General features: G+C 39.7%; 1 protein-coding gene across 3 annotated transcripts in view; it reads left to right on the forward strand.

The window, feature by feature from the left end:
* Nucleotides 1-19,308, forward strand: part of LOC137765377 (RNA-binding protein 43-like) — a 149,495-nt gene that overhangs the window by 50,543 nt on the left and 79,644 nt on the right. Inside the window, exon 1 of one of the 3 annotated variants that reach the window (XM_068545130.1) lies at nt 8,275-8,351. The exons of the other annotated variants lie outside the window; for them this stretch is intronic. The gene's annotated coding sequence lies outside the window, so the exon portion shown is untranslated. Of the gene's footprint in view, nt 1-8,274; nt 8,352-19,308 lie in introns of those variants that run through there. 3 annotated transcript variants of the gene reach the window in all.

Consider the following 19,308-nt stretch of genomic DNA (forward strand, 5'->3'; position numbering starts at 1 on the left):
CAAAAACTGTTACAGCTTGGCTAGGAAGTTCTGATTCATCTGCCATATTCACTAGACATTGCACCTTCAGATTTCCATTTATTTCAGTCTTTACAAAATTCTCTTAATGGAAAAAATTTTAATTCCCTGGAAGACTATAAAAGGCACCTGGAACAGTTCTTTTCTCAAAAAGATAAAAATTTTGGGAAGATGGAATTATGAAGTTGCCTGAAAAATGGCAGAAGGTAGTGGAACAGAAGGGAGAATACGTTGTTCAGTAAAGTTCTTGGTGAAAATGAAAAATGTGTCTTTTATTTTTACTTAAAAACTGAAAGCACTTTTTGGCCAACCCAATAAACTGTCTTGGCTTGTCAAGGTCATATTTATCAGAATCTGGATTAAGACCCAGGTCTGTTGATTCCTGTTCACACATCATTAATAAAGCCAACATGTTTTCTCCCAGAGAAGGGAAATATGGTGTTTTCTGAAAGCCTTTATACCTATCTAACACCCTGCCACTGCATGGCCAACGCTCAGAAATATTGATGGCCTTAGGATCAAGGGGAGGCTGACACATAAATATGCTGTGGCATCCTTGAAAAGGAAGATAATATTGCATATAATGGGATGAAACATGGTAGCTAATCACAATAAACACATTATCAGTTGGAGTCTTTAAACAAAGAATTATCTTTAAACAGTGTTAATATTTGGATGTGATAATCTTGCCAGGGCCAAAATGTTCTAAGCAGAGGAAAATACACATGTGGAAGTTCAGAAACCGAAACAGCTGATTCCTTTGGGGAACAGCAAGTTCTTCAGTTTAGCAGGGGAAAGGGGCATAGTAGGAGATGGAGAAGTGATCGGAAATGAGGCCAGAGGGAGGCACAAGCCAAGTCTTCTTTGCAAACCTAAGGAGTTTGAATTTTTATCCTGAAGTTAGAGGGCACCTCTTAAGGGCCAAGAAACTGTCTACAGCGTGTTTCTTTCCATAATTACTTCAACCTTCATGACTCTTTTCAGGAGTCCTCTAGTTCATGAACTTCTATGACTCCTTGGTCCAATTAAATTCATTTATTTGAGAGAATTAAGGACTGCAATCTATTTTTTTTAATAAATTTATTTATTTATGGCTGCATTGGGTCTTCGTTGCTGCATACGGGCTTTCTCTAGTTGAGGCGAGCAAGGGCTACTCTTCATTGCGGTGCGAGGGCTTCTCATTGCGGTGGCTTCTCTTGTTGTGGAGCACGGGCTCTAGGCGTGCAGGCTTCAGTAGTTGTGGCACGTGGGCTCAGTAGTTGTGGCTCGTGGGCTCTAGAACGCAGGCTCAGTAGCTGTGGCACACGGGCTTAGTTGCTCCGTGACATGTGGGATCTTCCTGGACCAGGGCTCGAACCCGTGTCCCCTGCATTGGCAGGCAGATTCTTAACCACTGCGCCACCAGGGAAGTCCCTGCAATCTGTTCTAAAGGAAGAGACTTTTTAATTGAATGGCAAAGCATGTGTGTGTGTGTGTGTGTGTGTGTGTGTGTGTGTGTTTGTAGTACCATATATTTAGTATACCTTGCCATTAGGTGCTATTGGGAGAATAAATAAATAGAGATAAATATATACAAGAACACACACATATATACAAATTTTTGAAATAATTATTTATTTACCTATGTTTCAATAGCACTGAATGCGTACCATTAGATTTAAAAGTCTCCTCCATGAAGTAAGTCAGACAGAGAAAGACAAATATTGTATGGTATCGCTTATATGTGGAATACAAAAAACAAAAAAACAAAACACGTACAAATGAACTTATTTACAATACAGAAACAGTCTCAGAGACTTAGAGAATGAACTTATGGTTACCAGGGGGGAAGGATGGGAGGGAGGGATAGTTAGGGAGTTTGGGATTGACATGTACACACTGCTATATTTAAAATGGATAACCGACAAGGACCTACTGTATACCACAGGGAACTCTGCTCAATATTATGTAACAATCTAAATGGGAAAAGAATTTGAAAAAGAATAGATGCATATATATGTATAACTGAATCACTTTGCTGTATACCTGAAACTAATACGACATTGTTAATCACCTATACTCCAATATAAAATAAAAAGTTAAAAAAAAAGGTCTCCTCCATAAGGATCAGATTGTAACCCTTAACTCTCTTCTTTATAGAAATTCAACAGCAGCCACAAAATAAAAATATTTAAGAGAAAAATGCATTCATAGAAGGACTAAAAATCAGGAAAACGCCATCATCAAGCAGAAATTTTGAAAAATTCCAAAGAGAAACAGATACGGTTAGCTAAGTAAAGGAAAATACATAAGCAGGAAAGTGCTTCTGCTAAAGGTGGGACTGGCTTCGGGATTGCTCTGAACACACAGCAGTGACTGTAAGGAATAGAAAGTGTCCCTTCAGCAATCATTAGTATGATTGGGGAAGCATCCAGAATGGTCAACCAGATCAGCCCTGGCCAGGCAAGAGGAAGACAGCAGAACTGTTCCCTCCTAACTGGAACAGTGAGGGTAAGCACTTGGGCCAGAGGCAGGGCACTACGCTGGGTGACTTTTTACCCTCAGAAAGAAGCTGGTATTTCCAGAAGATAAGCTACTGTAACATCCCAATAGGCATCAGATTCCACTCTTTCCCAACAATAACTGGTGCAGACTCTGTTGAACAGAAGCAGAATTCTCAGACAGGCAAATGTGGGATCTCAAAGACATAGAGGAACTGAAAACCAAGCATCACCAACCATTAAAGGAATAATCACAACCATGAAAGGGAAGCACTTAACTCAGCTAACATCTGTGGAAGTTGAATTTATAGACCAAGAGGTAAGAGTGGGTTGTAACCATGAAACAAGAACAGAATATTATGAAAGAGAACCAATGAATAATGATGGTAATGAAAAATATGATCATTGAAACAAAAACTCAGTAGATGAGCTGAATAGCAGAATGGAGACAACTGAAGACTGAATAAGACCTGGGGTATAGAAAAGAGGAATTATCTCAAAGCCTAATAATGCAAAAGGACAGAAACATGAAAAGTATGAGAAACGTTGAGAAATGTCTTATAGCCCCATAGATTTCACATTTACTTAGGTAGATCCTAAAACAGTAAGGTTGAATATATTCTTGTATGCTTATTCATCATTTGTATTTCTAGCTCGGGGACTCTTTTTTTATGCTAGGCTGAACTACTAAAAGCGGGTGGATTTTAAGGATTGGTAAGAATGATGACTCAGACTTGTCTGAGTTTACCTTTGCACAAGGTCAAGGATACAATATTGTAGGGATGCTCCCTTCTAATGCACCTCATAGTTATGGAAGCATGTCTAAAGTTTGGTCATCTCTGCTACCTGTAAGAATGTGGAATTCCTCAGATCAGGAGATCCCAGAACTGTGGGCTTGTTATCCTTTTTTGGCTTGGGGAGGAAGAAATGAAAGTCAGGAATGTCAGCACTCATGAGTCTACTTTATGATCATTTCAAGTACTACAAGGACATATTTCCATGTTTCATTTTTGCTGTTCCATTGGATCTGCTCAGAGTTTCAGTGCCAGAGACCTGCACATTGCTTTTCACACAACTTTTGCCATTTTTCATTGGGTGTTGATATTTGCCATTTCTAAATGTACCACATACATCTATGTTTCCCTTTCCTCCACCAGAAAACAATCTATTCAAAATTTTATTCCCTCTCCCTCATGTAACCTTCCTTTATCCTCCACAGGTAGAATGAATTTCTCTCAGACTATCTTAAGAGTTCATTTTTATGATAACATTTTCTGAATCAAGAGTCAATTCAGGACATATCATTGTCACATTGGTAAGGTTTGTTGAGCAAATGAACAAATATATTCTTGAAAACAACCCTGTTTTGGTAAAGCCCTGCCACGAACATAGTTATTCCATTGAATTCACCTTCAACCTCAGAAGCATACCCATCATAATAATAATGATAATTTGTAAGAGAGAGACAGTGTGGTACTGAGAAGAGAACAGATTTGAAATCAGATGGATTAGCTTTGTGACCCTGAGCATGTTTTTTTTTTTTTTCTGAGCATGTTTTATCTCATTGAACTTCAGTTTACTTGTCTGTAATATGTGGGTAAATAGGTTGCAGGGTTCCTGTGAGATTTCTGTGAGCTAACACATGAGAAGTACCAGGCACATAACAGGCACTCAGTAAATGCTAATTCCCTTGGTGCTTTATAGCATATTTTTCAAAGAAGTCCACATTGACTATTCCATTGGAGTATCACAATCCAGGTAACATTCTTAATTTTGGAAAATTAGTTATGGTACATGACTGCTGGTCCCAGAATATATAATTTGCAAATTAGAATAAAACATAAATCTGTATTTTAAAAGGTCTTCCATTTAAATTGTCATTATCCTTATATCTCTCCCCCTCACCAATAGAGCAGGGTGGAGATGGCAGCAGAGGTGCAAACCAACTGGTAACTGAATAACTTCAAATTCCCTCTCCCTCCCACTCTCCCTCCCTTCCTCCTCCTTCTCCTCTTTCTCTGTCTGTCACACACACACACACACACACACACACACACACACACACACACACACACACACGTGGCTTGAGGAAATAAAGAGAAGAAAGATATCCCAAGAAATAGTGTACATTTAGGACTCTCCAAGTGGAATTTCCTCTCTTTCCCTTCTTGGCTTTTATCCCTCTCAGCTAGTCAGAGAAAATGTGCACAGCTGGATGTGAGAGGCGGGGGAGTCCTGTGTACTCTGACTGCTGGCCCATCCCCTCCTCTGCCTGGGATTTCCCAATTAAGAAGAGATGAGGAGATGGAAGAAGAAATTTTTAAGGGAGGACAGAGAAGGTTACTCTAAACCAGGGAAAAGGAAGCAGGGAGACTCAGAATGCAGGCAGACGTCTACTGCTCTCTTTTCTTTTAGTTAATAACCGTTACTGCCAGCTGTTACTGCTGCATTCAGATCTTCCTGGGTTTTTAAAAAATGTATCTCAGGGACTTCCCTGGTGGTCCCGTGGGTAAGACTCTGCACTCCCAGTGCAGGGGGCCCAGGTTTGATCTCTGGTCGGGGAACTAGATTCCACATGCAAGCCACAGCTAAGAGTTGCATGCCTCAACTAAGAAGCCCACATATGCCGCAACTAAGACCCAGCACAGCCAAAAATAAATAATAAAATTTTTTTTTTTTAAATGTATCTCAAATTTTCCTTATTTCTGTCATCCTTCCTGGTGTGCTTGTGGTTATAAAAGTTCATTTGTAAAAGTGGCAAACATGACTTCTTAATTAAAATTGACTTTTTTTTCAAAATAGTCAATATATTATAAAATAGAATTATTTTATTCTTAAATATTTAATATAATTATAAGTGGTAGTGTGGCATCTCAGGCTACTTGCCACTACCAGCTCATGCCCACTCCTTGCTAACCTGGCTGCCCTTTTGCTTGGAACAAATTCCACTTTAGCTTCCTAAATATTTGTCTCTATGTCAGCCTTCTTGTTTCATCTTCCTTTTTGCCAGATTAGGGGTTTTTGGTGATTAGGGGGAGGGAGTGCTGCAGATAGGCAATTGTTTAACTTGTCTCTACGTTACGATTTTAAAAGCAATGTCAGGAACTGTCTCCCGCCTCTCGAGACACATCGAAAGTCTCACTATTGATGAGTATGCCTTTCCATGCTGCTGTGTTTTTGCATAGTGATATGTAACTCTGGAGAAGTGTGAGTAACTTCTGAAATTTTTCTCTCTGACAGATGAACTTTTATTACTTCTTCAAAATCCTATCCAAATGTCATCTCTTGTGAAATGATCTTTGCTTCTTTTGAGCAGTTAATTTCTTGAATCATTTCTACTTCTCTGTTCCCATAGTGCACGGAACACACTTCTACCATGCATAGTATTGTATCCTTTTCATTTCTGTCTCCTCCATGTAGACTGTGATGGGTCTGAATGTTTTAAGGACTTTTAATACATAATACCAGCTTGCTCTCTAGAAAGGTTTGCACTAATAAACACTTCACCATCAGTATGAGTACCATTTTTCTTCCACTCCAACAAACACTAGATAGAATAATTTTTTAAATTTTTGCTAATTTGGTAGACCAAAATTGGCATCTCATTATTATTCAAACTTACATCACATTGTGGTGAAACATTGAACAATACGTTTTGTGTAATAATGGCTATTTGTGTTTTGAACTAGTCATATTTTGAGGTCGATTCAATTCTGTTATTTTATTATTAAGCATCCCACCCACCCCAACCTCTTACCCCATTCTGTTTAGCACTCCTGGGGATTATAGTACTTATTTTGCAAAACATCGCACTATGGTGATCTGATTAAGTTACTTCATGGGAAGGTACTATTAAGGCCATAACATTTTCCTGGAAAACAGCAGTGCTGACTTAATTCTTAGTGCTTATCTCTGCCCAGTCACACTACTTCTGAATTACACATCACTACCAGTAAGTCCAATAAAAATTTATTCCAAATGACGTATCACTAATAAATCTGGAAAGAATTTGAAAAGTCCCTGGAATCAGTGGAAATATTTTTTTATGCTAATAAAATTTTGTAATAAATTTTATGTATTTGTGTTCAAGAACCTTATCAGGGAAAGAGGAAGCGGATTTAGAAAATGGTTAGAAAGTTTGTCAGTATTTGATTTCACATGAATTTTAATAGTTCCCTGTTAATGACAATAATGATAGTGAACTAACAATAACAACAACAACAATAATAACTAAGATATATTGAGTGTTTAAAAGGTGATGGGCATTGGGAATTCCCAGGCGGTCCAGTGGTTAGGACTCTGCACTTTCACTGCCAAGGGCGCAGTTTCCATCCCTGGTTGGGGAACTAAGATTCCAAGCCTAGCAGTGCGGCCAAAAAAAAAACCACAAAAGATGACAGGCATTATTCTAAAGGCTTTACACATTTTAGCAAATTTAGTCTTTATAACTTATGGGCACTATTCTAAAGGCTTTACACATTTCAGCAAATTTAGTCTTTATAACTTACTCTACCCATCTCCACCCTCCTCAGTTTCCTGAGAGCTGAGGTTTACAAACAACATTGTTGGAGTCACTTGCCACCTGGCCTTCAGGGTGTCTGGCCAGTGGGAAACAGGTAGGAGATTGGAGGGAGGCAAGAGGAGGGAGGTTGGGGCCTGTATTTCCTGGCCTCCTTCCCATCAGCTTGAGGCAATTATCCGCATCCTCTGCTAAAGGATGCAGCTCTTGTCTTGTAAACATTTGCGAGAATCTACCCTCTGCATGGTAGGAATTCCTTCTTCCCTTTGTGCCCTGGTGGTAATAGGCTCTGCTCAAACCTTCACAGCCAGTTCCTTTATTAAAGCTTCTCCATTATCCTCCTGGAGTGCACCCTCTCTTTTCCGGCCAGAATCCTAGCTGATATGCTTGACTGATAATTTATAGAATTCTCAGTTAGAAATTATCCTCCTCAGAATTTTAATGACATCACTTCATTGCATCAAGCTTTCCAGTGTTGCTGTTGAGACGTCTGATGATATTTTGATTCCTGAATTTCTTTCTCCCCAACCCCAGAATCTTGTTAAATCTTCTCTTTGTCCCTGGTGCTGTGAAATTTCATGAAGTTGTATCTTCTTGAGAGACTTTCCCCACCATTGTTTTGGATGGTGGGCTCCTAGGATCTGGAATACTCAAATATTGGGAATTTTTCTTCTTTTCTCTTTTTTCTGGCCACGCTGTGTGGCTTGTGGGATCTTAGTTCCCCAACCAGGCAGGGATCGAACCATGTCCGCTGCAGTGGAAACATGGAGTCCTAACCACTGGACCGTCAGGGAAGTCCCTTGGGAATTTTTCTTGATTATTTTGCTGCTTTCTCCTCTCTGTTTCTCAAGTTCTCTCTTTCTAGCATTCATATTACTATATATTAGATGTTGGAGCTTATTGCCTTATCCTCTAGTTTTCCTGATCTCTTCTTCTGTCTTTCACACTTGTCTTTTTTGTTTGCTTTTTGAGAGATTTACCTAACTTTATCTTCCAACACTTCTATTCAGTTTTTCATTTCTGCCATCATTCCTCTCCCTGCTCCACCCTCCAACCCCCAGAGATTGCTTTTCTTCTCCTGGAATGAACCCTTTTAAAAGTAGATATTTATATTTCATGGATGTACAGTCCTTTTGACTGTATAAGGATATGGGTTTGTTGGATTTTGAAATTTTCTTCTCTCTACTTAGTCTCTGTTGCCTCCAAGTTCCTTTTGTTCATTTGTTTTCATCACTGTTTTTTGTATTAGATGCTTTCTCAATTTCTGGTGACCCTTGAGTGTTTGCTCATACTTGAGAATTGGAAGTAAAAAAAGGAAGACCCAGAGTACACAGGTGAGTCTTGTTGGCCGGGATCTTCATTTTAGGGTGATTTGGCCGGGCTGTGTTGTTGTGAAACATAGCTTAGGTCTGAGCTCTTAAGACTGGTCCTATTCCCCAGATAAGAATCTTCCAATGACTTGCTTGGAAGAGATAGTCTGGCTGCCATACCTGGAAGCCGAGTGGGGAAAGAAACCAGGGCCTCATCATTCATTATGAAAATATGCACTTAATCCCTCTGTTTTGAGTACATTACTTCTGCTCTCTATTGTAACTGATTTTGTCCTGTCCAGAGATCCTCTATTTCAAAGGGGGAAAACAACCCTTGAGTCTTCTATAGGAGGAGAAGAGCAGTGATTAAGCTGATCAGAGTTGGGGCATGGATCTGGGAGTTATGATGATTACTCAACACACTTTCAAACAATTCTCACATTTTTACCACTTATGCAAGTATATGACACTATCAATTTTTGAGCATTTTTCTTTTTCTCTACAGTGTAATGGTTACTTCTCAGATTCCCTCACTACTAAGACAGGATCTAGCTTCCTTGTTCTGCTAGGGTAGTTGCCACTCTCACATCTGTTTTCTAGCATCCAAAATCTTCACATTAGATAAAGATCTTTTAAAATATATCCATTTAGTGTCATTTTAATGGGATTTCCGGAAGGAGAGAATAGTAATGCATTTGTTAAATCCACCATGTTTACCTATTTAAACCTAATTATAACTTTCTATGGCTGAAAAAAAAGAGATCCATAATAGCTTGTTGTTTGCCTTCTATATACTTTAAAACGCTTCCTTCCCCAATATGTGGCTGTTTGTTGATTGCTAATGAAACAAGACTACTTTACAATTGTTGATACTGGTAAGTTATATTATTCTTATATGCAAATGAGTGATCTTGTGAAAAAGCAAGGTAACTCAAGAACTGTGCTCTGATATCACTGTGAGAATATCATATTAACAAGTTAATAATAGTCCACAATTTTGCCCTTAGCCATGGCCACCATGCAAACTGTGGCATTTTGTTCTAGCACTCTCATCTACCTTTTGAGAAATCTCCCAATACATGTATTTTCAGTGGGAGATAGTAGCCAACTTGGCCTTGACAGATTCAGGGGACATATGGCTTTGGATATTCCTATTGGGCACTGTCGTGCACTTTGTCATGCAAGGTTGTGAAGTCAGATTTATCACAGAGGCAGAGGCCTGTTGTCCTCTTAGGTGACAATTGCCATGGTTTCTGTTGCTCAGCCTGGTCATACTGTCCAATAATCCTGAGATTATTCCCATTTCTCAAGTGCGGCCATCTGGCCTCTCATCAATTCGGTCAGCCCTGATGACCTTCTAATAAATTTCTTTTTTGCTTAAGATAGCCAGCCATGATTCAGTCACTTGCAGACAAAAGCCTTGACTGATAAACATGGCAACCAAAGGAAGGCTATTTGCAAGTGCCACTGGAGGCTGGATGCTGGGATGGATAGACACAAGTTCAACAAGTCTTCAGAAAATAAATTGAAAATTCTTGCCCCATTAAGAATGGATGGCCAGTATCCCCTGCCTATGAAAATGATGGTCGACTTTTTACAATCTCTGCTGCTTACAGTCTAATAAGAGTAGATCAATGCTCACTTCTGTGCCTCTAAAATCCCATGTTTGTTTTATCAGAGCCAAAGAAAATGACTCACTAATGAGCACCAGATTTGCCTTTGTCTAAAACGCCAAGAGAGTTGTTTAGTGATATGTGGGAACAATCCCTGAAAAACAGCATAAATCTAAAAGAGTCCGTAATAAATTAGGTGGGAAACAAAAGTCATTTTTGGTCGGCCAATATTATATTACTCCTATACATTCAGTTAAATACGTTCAATTTGACTTATGATAAGAGTTACTTGAGGTTGGCAGCAATCTAAAATGCACACACAGCATCTTAAAATATTGCAAGTACTAAAGAAATGCATGAAACGAGCTTAATGTAAAAATAATTTGAACAATACAGAAATATATAAAGTGAAACCAGAAAGGCCTCTTCCCTAATCCTCATTCTCCCCAGTCTACCTCCAACCCCATTCCCTCCCCATACGTAATGTATATGTTATTCCTACATATCTCTACACACCTTTGTAGATCTACATTTTTACATTTGTAACCTTATTATACGTGTTACTCTGTGACATGTTTTCATTTATCCAATACATCTTAGTGATCTTTTCATGTAAATACATGTAGATCTCCTCCATTCTTTTTAATGATTACAGAATATAAATAATATGGCTAAACACAATTAACTTGGTGAGTCCCACATTTATGAACTTTGGTTGTTGTTTTTTTTTTTTTTTTAATTAATTAATTAATTTATTTATTTATTTTTGGCTGTGTTGGGTGTTCGTTTCCGTGCAAGGGCTTTCTCCAGTTGCGGCGAGCGGGGGCCACTCTTCATCACGGTGCGCAGGCCTCTCACTGTCGCGGCCTCTCCCGTTGCGGAGCACAGGCTCCAGACGCGCAGACTCAGTAGTTGTGGCTCACGGGCTTAGTTGCTCCGTGGCATGTGGGATCTTCCCAGACCAGGGCTCGAACCCGTGTCCCCTGCATTGGCAGGCGGATTCTTTTTTTTTTTTTCGCACACTGTATTTTATTTTTACAAGAGATAAATAGACTGACGCCAAGCATTGTAAATGGATGACCACAACAAAAGCAACAGTGATTGCAATTACCAAACTGGCAGGCGGATCCTTAACCACTGCACCACCAGGGAAGCCCAACTTTGGTTGTTTAGATTTTTCTCTATACAAACAACGCTAACGTGGATATCCTATGTTTTATATTTCTATATGCATTTAAGTTTTCTGTATGATAAACTATTCCCAGAAGTAGAATTGTTGGTTAAAGGCTGTGCATGTTTAACACTTTGAAAGATCCTGCCCCCCCCAAAAGATCTCCTATGACTTCAATTTGCATTTCTATGTTTACTAGTGGGTTTGAGCATCTTCATTCATGTCTTTGTTTGTGAAATTGCCTATTTATACTATTTGTGCACTTTCCTGTTGGGTTGGTTATCTCTTTCTTGTTGATTTGATTGAATAACATATTTATAATGAACCATGTTCATTCTATGCAGTAGAAGTCTATAAACAAATGGCAGTTTTACCTCCTTACCCCCATTTGCCTTAACTGAAGCAATATAAAAGCCTAATGGCTTACTCAACTTTTTTTTTTTTTTTTTTTTTTTTTACTCAACTTTTTAAACTGCAATGTCAAGGAGTCAATCAGTGCCAGCCATAGGCATTAATCCAACTTGTACTATATGTCTCAAAGTAATTTAAAAAGACAAAAATATGACTGAAATAGTATTCTCTAGATAGCTCTTTTAAATTAATATAATTAATTTAAAAATTAAGGTATTTGGAGACCTAGATAAATTTATTCTAAAATTCATATGGAAAGGCACAGTCCTAAAATAACTAAAAGCATCTTGAAGAAGATGAATAAAGTGGGAGGACTCACTCTATCTGATATTATGGCCTACCAAGTAGCTATAGTGATCAAGGCAATGTGGTACTAGCTGAGGGGTAGACACATAGATAAATAGCAGCCAGAAATAGACTCACAGAAATATGTCCAACTAATTTTTTTTTTAATAAATTTATTTATTTTATTTATTTTATTTTTGGCTGCGTTGGGTCTTCGTTGCTGCGTGCAGGCTTTCTCTAGTTGCAGTGCGTGGGCTTCTCACTGCAGTGGCTTCTCTTGTTGCGGAGCACAGGCTCTAGGTGCACAGGCTTTAGTAGTTGTGGCTTACAGGTTCTAGAGCACAGGCTCAGTAGTTGTGGTGCATGGGCTTAGTTGCTCTGCAGCACGTGGGATCTTCCCGGACCAGGGCTCAAACCCATGCCCCTGCATTGGCAGGCGGATTCTTAACCACTGTGCCACCAGGGAAGCCCTGTCCAACTAATTTTTGACAAACATGAAACAGTAATTCAATTGAGGAAAAATAGGAATAGACTTTTGTTACTGAACCAGGCTTGTTTTGCCTGATGCACAACAAGGTTTGCAGCAAAGAGAGGGTTTATTCGCAAGGCAGACCGAGGGAGGAGAGACAGGAGAACAAATCTCAAATCCGCCTACCCGAAGGCCGGGGGCTTGGAGCATTTATAGGGTAAAGAATAAAGAAACAGGGCAGTCTGAGGTATAGGGAGTGTTGGGAATGTGGGGAAAGGTGACTGGGAAAAGGTGTAATAATCGTGGTTCTGTACAAGCATGACTAAGCTATAGGCCTCTGCACATCCCAGAGGTCACCGAGTGGACACTCTTGCGGGCCCAATTGAAGGGTTGGTGGTCCCATCCAGTCTTTTTTTTTTTTTTAATTTTATTTATTTATTTATTTATGGCTGTGTTGGGTCTTCGTTTCTGTGCGAGGGCTTTCTCTAGTTGCGGCAAGTGGGGGCCACTCTTCATAGCGGTGCGCGGGCCTCTCACTATCGCGGCCTCTCTTGTTGCGGAGCACAGGCTCCAGACGCGCAGGCTCAGCAATTGCGGCTCACGGGCCTAGTCGCTCTGCGGCATGTGGGATCTTCCCAGACCAGGGCTCGAACCTGTGTCCCCTGCATTGGCAGGCAGATTCTCAACCACTGCGCCACCAGGGAAGCCCCTCCCATCCAGTCTTAACCAGCTCAGCTGGAACTAGACACAGCTGACTCTTGGCTTAACTCAAACTAGCTGCAGCTGACTCCAAGTTTGTGAAATGATTACTCAGGCAAACATCTTTCTGTTTAGGCTATGTGCAGCTTGGAGGACATGCAAGTCTTTTGCAGCAACAATTAAAATCCCTTGATTAGTGAAGGCATGTTATAGGGGAAATGGATTTAACTAATGACTACCCCCAAAATGGTGCTAGAGCAACTGGATATCCATAGGTCAAAAAAGGAACCGAGACTTAAACCTCACATCTTATTAAAAATTAACTCAAATGGTTTATATACTCAAAGGCAAAATGTAAAACCAGACTTTAAGGGAAAAAACAAAACAAAAACAAAAACATGAGAAAACCTTCAGAATCTAAGACTAGGCAGAGACTTCAGGATCAAAGGACTAGATCTTAGATGGGACCCTAAAACACTATCTGTAAAAAGGAAAAACTAGTAAATTGGCCCTCATCAAAATGAAAAAAATTTTTCCTTTGCTCTAGGAAAAATGCTGTTAACGAGATGAAAAGACAAGCTACAAACTGGGAGAAAACTTTGGAATTCATGTATCTGACAAAGGACTAGTATCTAGAATAGATAAAGAACTCTCAAAACTCAATAGTAAAAAACCAAATAATCCAATTAGAAAAATAGACAAACATATGAATAGAATGTATAACTCACTGAAGGAAGTAGATAGTTGGCAAATAAGCACATTTAGATGTTCAACATCATTAGCCATTAAAAAATACAAATTTATGGGCTTCCCTGGTGGTGCAGTGGTTAGGAGTCTGCCTGCCAAAGCAAGGGACACAGGTTCAAGCCCTGGCCGGGGAAGATCCCACATGCTGCAGAGCAACTAAACCCATGTGCCACAACTACTGAGCCTGAGCTCTAGAGCCCGCAAGCCACAACTACTGAGCCCACGTGCCACAACTACTGAAGCCTGTGCACCTAGAGCCCATGCTCCGCAACAAGAGAAGCCACGACAATGAGAAGCCCGGGCACTGCAACAAAGAGTAGCCCCCGCTCACCGCAACTAGAGAAAGCTTGCACACAGCAACAAAGACCCAACACAGCCAAAAATAAATAAATAAATAAATAAATTTCTAAAAAAAAAAGAAAATACAAATTTAAAACTGCAATGAAATATCACTATACATCTATCAGAATGACTATAATTAAAAATAATGACAACACCATATGCTGATGAGAATGCATATAAACTGGAACGCTCATACACTGCTGGTAGGAATATAAAATGGTAAGCCCGTACTGAAAACAGATTGGTGGTATCTTATAAAATTAAACATGCAAAGACAACCCTCAGAATGGGAGAAAATATTTGCAAAGTCTGATAAAGATCTAGTATCCAAAATATATAAAGAACTCTTACAACTCATCAATAAAAAGGCAATCCAATTTAAAATATGAGAAAAGCATCTGAACAGACATTTCTCCAAAGAAGATATACAAATGGCCAATAAGCACATAAAAAGATGCTCAATATCACTAGTGATCAGAGAAATGCAAATCAAAACCACAATGAGATACCACTTCATACCTACTAGGATGGCTAGAATTAAAAAGTCAGATAGGGCTTCCCTGGTGGCACAGTGGTTGAGAATCTGCCTGCCAATGCAGGGGACACGGGTTCGAGCCCTGGTCTGGGAAGATCCCACGTGCCGCGGAGCAACTAGGCCCGTGAGCCATAATTACTGAGCCTGCGTGTCTGGAGCCTGTGCTCCGCAACAAGAGAGGCCGCGATAGTGAGAGGCCCGCGCGCCGCGATGAAGAGTGGCCCCCGCTTGCCACAACTAGAGAAAGCCCTTGCACAGAAATGAAGACCCAACACAGCCATAAATAAATAAATAAATAAATAAAAGTCAGATAATAACAAGTGTTGATGAGGATGTGGAGAAATCAGAACCTTTATAACACTGCTGGTGAGAATGGCAAATGGTGCAGCCACCTTGGAAAACAAGGTGGCTGCACATTTGAAGTTCCTCAAAAATTTAAACATGGAGTTACCATATGACCCAGCAATTCCACTCCCAGGTATATGCCCAAGAGAAACACATATATATGCTCATGCAAAAACTTGTACATGGATGTTCTTAGCAGCATTATCCATATAGCAAAAGACAGCAACAAGCCAAATGTCCATCAGCTGATGAGTGGATCAACAAAATGTGCTGTATCTATATAATGGAATATTATTCAGCCATAAAAGGAACAAAGTACTGATACTTGTTAGAACATGAATGAACCTTGAAAACATGCTCAGTGAAAGAAGCCAGTCACAAAACCCCCACATAATTACATATATATGAAATGTCCAGAAGGGGCAAATATAGAGATAAAATTAGATTAGTGGTTGTTTAGGATTGGAGGGTTTCGGACACTGAGGAGTGATAGCCTAGGGATGTGGGGTATCTTTTTGAGGTGATGAATATGTTTTAAAATTAATTGTACTGATGGTTGCACAACTCTGTGAATACACTAAAAATCATTGAATTGTACAATTTAAATGGGTGAATTATATTTCAATAAAACTGTCACAAAAAATACCTAAACATGCAACCACTATATGACCCCAAAATTGTACTCTTGGGCACTTATCTTAGAGAACTTGGAAGTATACGTCACCTAAAAATCTGTACCAAAATGTTCATAGCAGCTTTATTTGTAAGAGCCAAACCCAGAAAGAACACTGATGTCCTTCAAACAAACTGTGACACATCTATTCCTTGGAGTACTACTCAGGAATAAAAAAGAATGAATTATTGTGAATCACAGCAACTCGGACGAATCTCCAGGGAATTATGCTGAATGAATAAATCAAATCCCCAAAGTTCACATACTATATGATTTCATTTATTAAAAAATTCTATAATGACAAAATTATAGAAATGGAGAACTAATTAGCCATTGCCAGGGGTCAGGGGGTGGGGTCAGGGGAGACAGAGGGAGCTGGGTATGGCTATAAAAGGGCAATGTGAGGAATCTTTGTGGTGAAGGGCCTGTCTGTTTCTTGACTGTATCAATGTCAGTATCCTGGTTGCGATGTTGTACCATAGTTTTGCAAGATGTTCCCATTGAGGGAAACTGGGTATAGGGAATATGGGATCCTTCTGTATTATTTCTTACAACTGCATGTGAACTATAATTTTCTCGAAATTAAAAGTTTAATTAAAGAAAAAAAGACTAGGCACAATGAGGGCAGGAGTTTTGCACAGTATTTAACAGAAAAATCGATTAGTAAAAAAATTATGGTAGATATCTTCAAGTCAACTGTCTATTCAGAAAAGTTCCTTCTTGGAAAGGAAACATTCATTTCAACAACCTTAATTTCTTTTAATTAAATTAATTTTTTTTTTTTTTTTGGCTGTGCCATGTGGCTTGTGGGATCTTAGTTCCCCAACCAGGGATTGAACTCGGGCCCTCAGCAGGACCACCTAACCACTGGACCACCAGGGAATTCCCTAAGTTTAATTTTAAATTTTTACAGAGTTTAAAAAGTCAGACAGTTCTAAGGGCTTCCCTGGTGGCGCAGTGGTTAAGAATCCGCCTGCCAATGCAGGGGACACGGGTTCGAGCCCTGGTCCGAGAAGATCTTACATGCCGCGGAGCAACTAACCCTGTGCAGCACGACTACTGAGCCTGTGCTCTAGAGCCCGTGAGCCACAACTACAGAGCCCGTGAGCCACAACTACTGAGCCTGCATGCCATAACTACTGAAGCCTGCGTGCCTAGAGCCCATGCCCCACAACAAGAGAAGCCACTGCAATGAGAAGCCCACGCGCCTCAACGGAGAGTAGCCCCCGCTCACTGCAACTAGAGAAAGCCTGTGCACAGCAACGAAGACCCAGTGCGGCCAAAAATAAATAAATTTTTTTTTAAAAGTTAAAAAAAAAAGTCAGACAGTTCTATAAGACAAAATATAGCTATCTCTTGCCTGACCTCTCTTTAATCTAATTTGCCCCACCCCTTCAATTCCTACTTTGAGTCAATCATTTTAGATACTTTCAGTAGTTTCTTTAGGTATTTACCTCTGCCTTTCTATTATAAAATGCTTATAATACTATTTCTTAAGCTTTTACTTTTAGTTATTTTTTTTTTAATTTATTTATTTTATTTATTTATTTTTGGCTGCTTTGGGTCTTCGTTGCTGTGTGCAGGCTTTCTCTAGTTGTGGCGAGCGGGGGCTACTCTTCGTTGCGGTGCGCAGGCTTCTCATTGCGGTGGCTTCTCTTGTTGCGGAGCATGGGCTCTAGGTGCGCAGGCTTCAGTAGTTGTGGCACGCGGGCTCAGTAGTTGTGGTTCACGGGTCCTAGAGCGCAGGCTCAGTAGTTGTGGTGCACTGGCTTAGTTGCTCCACAGCATGTGGGATCTTCCCGGACCAGGGTTTGAACCCGTGTCCCCTGCATTGGCAGGCGGATTCTTAACCACTGTGACACCAGAGAAGCCCTACTTTTAGTTATTATCCATTGATTTTCTACCATAAAAAATAAGGATTTAGCTCTCGTACCTCCTTCCTATCATCTCCACACTTCCCCACCCACATCCTCCCAATATAATTACACCAGAAATATAAACAAATATTTAAGTGCTTACACTATTGTGACTATGTAAATACTCTCCTTAGCTGAGCCAGGTAGTATACTATGGTTAAATATCCATTCTTGTACACGGTGGGTATTTTCTCTGAAGATAACATCAATACTTGCCTTTTTTCCTGTTTGTTTAGTTTTCTCTGTATATATTGTTATTTCAGCTCTAAACTTCCCACAGAATAATAAGGCTGCTTTCAACATAGGCAAACATATTAACTAAACTATCTGTTCAAATTTGCTTGGAGGCATCTCTCCTAAAGCCCTCTGCAGAGGAGGGAAGGTCTGTTACCTGGCTGTGTAGGGGTGGTGAGGAGATCTAGTGGTCGAACTGCTTTTATGCACGCCACCGACCTCTTGTTTTCAGCCTCATCTGTTTCCCACATTCAGAGACAACTTGTGGCTCTAATTTCTGGGCTTTGAAGGATTTGGCAGCCTAATCAGCATGCTTCTTGGCATCGTCCATCCTCCCTCTTACTGCACATTTCATTTCTTCTTCCTCTAAGTCAGTTATCCTAAGTCTGTTTTGTTAATGTCTCTTAGCTATTATCTCCTCTCCCATCCTCACTATGCTTGTAAATTTTTGAGGTTTTCTTTTAAAAAAATTTTTACCATGATTTCAGTGAGATTTTTGGGTAAGGACAATGAGGGTCAATAGGTGTTTTGCTTTGCCATATTTGAATGGCAGTCCAAACTTCTTGCATTCTAATATGAATATAAATGGTGATTGCTTCCCAATGATCAAGTTTATGGAACGCCTACATTCTTAGGGCATCAGAAGACAACTGTGGCCCTGCCTGCTAATTGTTCTCCACAGATTTCTGGCCAATGGAAAATAAAGAATTGCTGAATACTAATTTGGGCACATAGACATGGACAACGTGGATGAAGGAAGCACCCTAGAGATGGCAGAGCAACAAAATAAAAAATCTGGATCCTTGACACTATGATGCTCTCACATACTTGTGCTTGGAAAATTATGTGGGAGAGAGGTTTACTTTAACTTCTGTTTTATACAAACTTCTCTCATTGCTTTTTATTTAGTTATTTGGTTGGTTTACTGCCACCAAACCAGTATCTTACATAATGAACACAATATTTTTTGCTAAGAAAGTCAAGGATATGAGAACAATCATGAAGAGGAAGGCAGAAAAAGAGAGGGAGAAAGAAAAAAGAAATATTAAGAATAAGTTTTTCCCAAAAAAAAGAGGATAAGCATATGGGAGGCAGGGCAGTGTGGTAGAAATGAGTCAAGTGGAGAGTGGGAAGCCCTTGGGGTCATAGAGACCTAAGTGAACCCCATCTCTGTCATTCATGGGCTCTGTGGGGCACAGTAGCTTACCCGTCACAGCAGCACAGTACCATTCTTGGGCCATTCACTCAGCTAGAGGGTAGCTGGAAAGGTGTTTTTAGAGAAAACTGATGGGGGAGAGGCTTTCAACTACTCTTAGTTGTATTGTGGGCTTCCTCCACTATTGCTACCATTCCTACTTGTTCCTAGGAAAATAAATTGTGAAATGAAAAAATCTAAATAAAAGAAGTAAAATTTAAAATAATTAATATTACAGAAATAAAGAAAATATCTGAAGGATAACTTTAATCAGATTTTAAACTCTGGAATAAAAAGATTAAAATCAGGTAAACATAAAAAGTGAAAATATGTCATGACTTAAAAA

This window comes from Eschrichtius robustus, chromosome 5, assembly GCF_028021215.1.
Source record: "Eschrichtius robustus isolate mEscRob2 chromosome 5, mEscRob2.pri, whole genome shotgun sequence".
Lineage (NCBI taxonomy): Eukaryota > Metazoa > Chordata > Mammalia > Artiodactyla > Eschrichtiidae > Eschrichtius > Eschrichtius robustus.